Source organism: Bos taurus, chromosome 24 (genome assembly GCF_002263795.3).
Source record: "Bos taurus isolate L1 Dominette 01449 registration number 42190680 breed Hereford chromosome 24, ARS-UCD2.0, whole genome shotgun sequence".
NCBI classification, from domain to species: domain Eukaryota; kingdom Metazoa; phylum Chordata; class Mammalia; order Artiodactyla; family Bovidae; genus Bos; species Bos taurus.
Window position 1 is genome coordinate 48,211,295 of NC_037351.1, and position 5,958 is coordinate 48,217,252.

The window sequence follows — 5,958 nt, forward strand, 5'->3', positions numbered from 1 at the left end:
CAGTCGGATTTAGCTGACTGCCTCTTCATTATTTCCTGAGATCACTGTATTATTAACAAATTGGGAAACATGACAAATATTCCAAATCCAGGGTTTGGTATGTGGGTCCCAGGTGTGTGTGTCCCAAAACAAGCCACTGGAGTTCCAGAAGAAAATATTGTGATGTTTACTGATGGTCGCCTTCATGTTAAACTTATGCGGCATTTGGGAACCTGAGAGTGAAGCTCTAAGGGTGGGCCTTTCTTGGGATAACTAAACCTGCTGCTGGTTAGTTGCTTCAGTCCTGTCGACTCTGTGCGACCCCACGGACTGTAGCCCACCAGGCTCCTCTGTCCATGGGATTCTCGAGGCAAGAATACTGGAGTGGGTTGCCATGTCCTCTTCCAGGGCATCTTCCTGATCGAGGGATCGAACCCATGTCTCTTATGTCTCCTGCACTAGCAGGCGGGTTCTTTATTGCTGAGCCACCAGGAAAGCCGCTGGATAACTAAACCTACAGCAAGAGAACAGGCTGGAGGGAAGCAGTTCTGAGGTTTTCTCGGTCACACATTTACGGAGTTTCTGAAGGGCAGTGGAGATTACTACCAGGCACAGCACAACCTCTATGCAGACAAGTGAACTGTAGAAATTCATTATTAGTCCATCAAGAAGCCCCCATAAGAGGGATTAACCTGGACACAGAAGTGTTGAATTGAAATCCTCAGAGTGTTTTTTACAAGAGGTCGAATCTGGATGGGGTAAACCTCAGGGTACTTCCTTTCTATTGCTTCAACATTATTGGATTGAAGAATTGCTGCTTCTTGTTTCGAGGTTCATTGCATTTCCCGTTACTCTCAACTTCATACTCGAAAGGACTTAAGAATTTCAAGTGGAGTATACTGAAGTAGACTCAGTATCTTTGCATCATTTCTGTATTCAATTTTTTAAATTCTTTCATATCCCTATTGAGTGTTTTTTAACTGAATAAACGTGGTTCGAATGAACCACCCAGCTCCTGTGGAAATTACATAAAGATGAGACTTTATTACACACAATCCAACTAATGTGACCTTAAACAAATTTATAGAGGAACTATATATAGAGTTTATATATATATAAATATATATTAAAATATATATATATATAAATGTATAGAGGAACTATTTATAGAAGCAACTTATGACTCTTACCCCTGTGGAGAAAGAAGGCATCCATGTTCTCAACTGGCATTTTGAAAATGGCACACAACCATCTAACCAGATTGTCGATGATTGTCTTGTGAAAATTAAGTTTTGTGAAGACCCTGGTCGTTGCGTTGCTCTTCGTTGTGTGGCAGGCCTCGGCAGAGTTCCAGCACCTGTCGCCCCAGCAGTAACTGAAGGTGGAATGAAATATGACGATACAGTACAGTTCATAAGACAAAAGTGGCTAGGAGCTTTGAACAGCAAGCAGCTTTTGTGTTTGGGGAAGTATGGTCCTAAAATGCGGCTGTGCTTCAAAGACTCCAATGGTCATGGAAACAACTGTTGCATTTGATAAAACCGGCTGTGTGATGCCATTGCTCGGAAATGGAACCTGAGATGGGATGGAATTTGTCGTAGATATTAGCCAGCACGTTGGCTTGGTGAATAAGTCTGATGAAGCTTCCATGCTATGTTATGCTATGCTAAGTTGCTTCTGTCATGTCCGACTGGCTCCTCTGTCCATGGGATTCTCTAGGCAAGAATACCGGAGTGGGTTGCCATGCCCTCCTCTAAAGCATCTTCCCGACCCAGGGATCAAACCCATGTCTCTTACATTTCCTGCATTGAAAGGCAGCTACTTTATGACTAGCGCAACCTGGGGAGCCTGAAGCTTCCACAAGAGTGTTGAAAAGCAGTTTTACCAGGCCATGAGCCTGGCAGAATTACAACCTCTGTTCAAGTAAGTATGTTCAACTTACTTGGATACTAGCAAAGAATTCATGCTGTTCAGCATTTAAAATGTGCTTATAATTTGTACCAATTGACCTTTCCTGAAAACATGCAGTGTTGAGTCATGTCTTTAAATCTGTTTCCATGCCAGAATGTAATTAACATATAAGAAATTTAGAAAGACTAGGAGTATTTTGATATTCAGCATGATACTTGTGAAATTCGAGTATCACATAGAACAAATCCCAGGAACCACGAATGCTTTATGTGGTTCATTCCTCTCATCATTTCAAAGATAGAACGTAGGGCCTCTGAGGTTGTTTGCTCACAATATGTTTACATCTCCCACATTCATGTCAGTATATATCAGATCTGCTCCCTTTTTAAATTAACCAAGACTTATAATGAGTATTTAATATCTCCCTATATTAAAACACCTCATTTTGTGTTGCTGTAGAAGACCTTTATTTTGAAAATCTATATTGTACAGAAGCACAATGTCTTTAATGTTTCCAGACCAAGAAAAAAAAAAAAGCCTACAGTTAATTTTAATTCTAATGTTTGCACTTAGGGAGTGTTTGCACAAGAAGGCCTGAAGGCCTGAAAAAAGAATGGGAGGGGGCTGTGAAGTATTTTTAGTAAAATGTTGCCTTTGTCTTGTGAAGGCCATGGAGAATATGTGCTTTAATTTAGTAGATATTGTTTTTAAAGGTAGAAATACTTAATTATTATAGCTAAAACTATCAAAATATCTGAAATTCTTGTAAATTTTTTTCATACTTATCTGAAGTTGTTTACCAACTTGGTTTTGTTTGAAATGTGATTTCTAACCTCTCTTGCAAAAAAAAGAAAATCATTAGTGAGTTTCTGCTAATGAATTGAGCAGACATTCAATATTTTATATACCTTTTGAGCTGTATAACTTAGTATTTGGATACTTGACACTTTGTTTTATTATGTAATTGATAAAATGGTGATGTGCAGCAACATTAGCTCAACCATATATTTATACTGTCTGGGAACATGTGGTCATAGTTCTATGGGAGAAATAATTTGTCAGTGTTCACCAGCTTGTAAAAATCTAATACAAGAGCATAAACATTAAATAAATGATCAAAAGCATTTATCATCAAAAGCTTATGCAAAAAATAAGCCTCCTTAAGAACAAAAGCACTTTTGAATCATAAATTCATAAAAATTTTTAAATTATTTTAAAATGTTTATTTCATCTTTAGACCATCATTTAAAATGTCTATTTTTATGTCAATTATATCACAATAAAATTGGAAGGAAAAAGTCTATTTTGGAAAATATAATAGGCAAAATGGAATTCTCCAGGCAAGAATACTGGCATGGGTAGCTTTTCCCTTCTCCAGGGCATCATCCTGACTCAGGGATCGAACCCAGGTCTCCTGCATTGGAGGTGGATTCTTTATAGTCTGAGCCATCAAGGAAGCCAGAGAAATATAGAGGCAGATCAAAAAATTTTTTGACTGATGAGGGGTACAAACAATGATCATTCTTCTCCAGCGTAGAATCATTTGGGGCAGATATAGACAAACAAATGCACACACACCTAGCAAGTCTAAGCACCCCATTATAAATGCACCAGTGAGGAAAAAGGATGTTGCCTGCAGCTAGAGGAGAGGTGCTCGCTGGGGACGTAGAGAAGGTGGATGCTGATGCTTGGAGATGAGGGGGCGTGGTTAAGCTCCCTGACTCAGGTCCACAGCCTGGTTTGGACTATCGTCTGTTCGCTGGCTGTCTGGCCCTGGGCAAGTTCTGTCACCCCTCCTATCCAGTTCCTTCCACTGTAAAAGTTGCAATGTAGTCTATATGAAGAAAAGCACAGAAAGTGTTTTGGTTGTTGCCTGGCAAACAGTAATTGCTTGATTAATATATTATCTGTTTTTCTTGGAAAAGGGGATTTAGCGACTGTGGAAGGTTCAAGGCCAAGTTATTTTGCAATTTCAGAATAATATTTAGGAGACAGGGATTATCAATTAGTTGAAGAGGGAGACTTCTAGGACAGAAAAAGGAAGAGCCTCTTCGGGAGGGGAAATTCCCCTTTACATGGATCATGACAGCTGTAACTTTCTCTGTACTTCTCTTTCAGGCTGTTCCAGATGTGGGTCTTTGGATTACAAAAATCAGAAAGCCACTCAGCCTAGCACAAAGTAAAGGGAATTACTCTAAGGATACAGAAATATAAGGAACCAAAGAGAGGTATGATAGATCACCTTAGGACTGAGAATCGGAGTTAGGAACTGAGGCTACTCCAAGCATGTCTCTGCCTCCCTTCCCCACTCCTTTATCAGCCTCCTCTGCCTACTCCTCCCAACCTGCCCCACTAAGGCCACAGCCTTACCCCGCACCTCCCCCCACATTACCTGACTGAGCAGAATCACCAAGGAGCAGTGGTCTCTCAGCCTCTCCCTGCAGATTCTTACAAAAGGGAATCTGATTGGTTCAGTTCATATGCTGGAGCCAGGGCCAATTAAGTCCAGGCCCAGCCAATGGTCTGGAGTCCCTTGGATCGAGTGTACACCCCTGGTCCAATAAGCCTGGCCACCCCTCCCAAGATGAGGGTGGCACAATTTTTCTAGAGTGTACCCTGACACATAATGAAACATGTCTCTTGCAGACATGTGGGGGGTGTATCTCTTTGCCCCAAGTCATCATCGTGGACAAGGCCATTCATGGATGAGGCTCTCATGCCACTGACCTGTAAGGTCTGACCTTAAACGTTAAAGAAATTGAGGAATGCTTGACCATTCATGGGCTGCACAAGATCTGTTTGTGTTCTGTTCCTTTGTGGATTTCAGGGCTTTGTAAAATGAATATCACAAGCTCTTCCTGCTCTGCCGGATTAAAACAGCTTAAAATTTATGCTTGTGGCTACTTAACTTTCTGTTTCTTTTGCCAGTTGGACTATAAACTTCTTGAAATAATCACAGACCCTCCCATTTTACAGGTGTGGAAACTGAGGCCCAGAGAGAGATGTCACACAGGACAGAGGCAGGTGGGGTCTGGAACCTTGTTTCACACATGAATTCCTCACTGTACCTTGCAATGCCTGAGACATAGCCTACACCCAATCAATATTTTTTGGTTCATTTCTTATTTGGCTTTTGCTTTTTTCAACTGCATCATTCTCTGTTGGGGTATCCCTTCCTCTACCAACAACTTCGGCCCTACAGGATCACTTTCCATCTGCCTTTCAGGTATTGGTCTTCAGGTTGTACAGTGGAAGCTGAGATGAGGCAGGGGTGAAATTTAACCTGATTCTATCAAGCCGTTATCTCTCCAGGCCAGCACCACAGTAACAGAGTGAAGACACCGGACTGATAACTTCCTTCCCTCTGTGGGGTCACTGGCTACCAAACTGATGCATGGTGAACCCACTCTGTAGCTTCCAGACAAAGACACGACTTCCGCAGTGCATCCCAGGCCAATGCTACAAAGCCCGGATTTAGGTCATTGCTGACCTCTTCTCAATGGGTAGATATATGTAGATCCAGTCTCACTTTCCTCTCAGAAGTCTTCTCTGACCATCCCAGACTGCTAGGAATGCTTCGTTCACTTAACAGCACCCTCACTCAGGACAGCACTCCATCAGTTCTGTTCTCTCTCGGGTGTTAGCGTGGTGTCCTCAGCTCCTGAAGGCAGGCCATTTCCAGGCCATTTCTCTGCCCCTGCACTCTGGTGGGCTCCCACCAGGCCTTCAATACATGCACTGGCTGTTGGAGGAAAGGTTGGCTGGAGTCAGAAAAGGATATAGGAAGAAAAGAGAATTATTTCATTTTGCTCATATCTTTTCTTTTTTTAAGGTTTTTTTTTGTTTTGTTTTGTTTTTGGTCTCACCACCCAGCTTGCGGGATCTTAGTTCCCTGACCAGGGATTGAACCTGGCTTATGGCAGTGAAACCACTGAGTCCTAACCAGTGGACTGCCAAGAAATTCCCTCCTTTTGCTAGTATCTTAGGAAAGTATTTATTAGGAAAAGCAGTTACTTAAGACAGAGATAAATAATCTGGCTTTTGATTTCTAGGCTATGTGGTGACAAT

General features: G+C 41.7%; 1 pseudogene; it reads left to right on the top strand.

The window, feature by feature from the left end:
- The first annotated feature begins 884 nt into the window (after window positions 1–884).
- Window positions 885–1,874, top strand: LOC112444196 (protein tyrosine phosphatase type IVA 1-like; annotated as a pseudogene).
- Window positions 1,875–5,958: the final 4,084 nt, after the last annotated feature.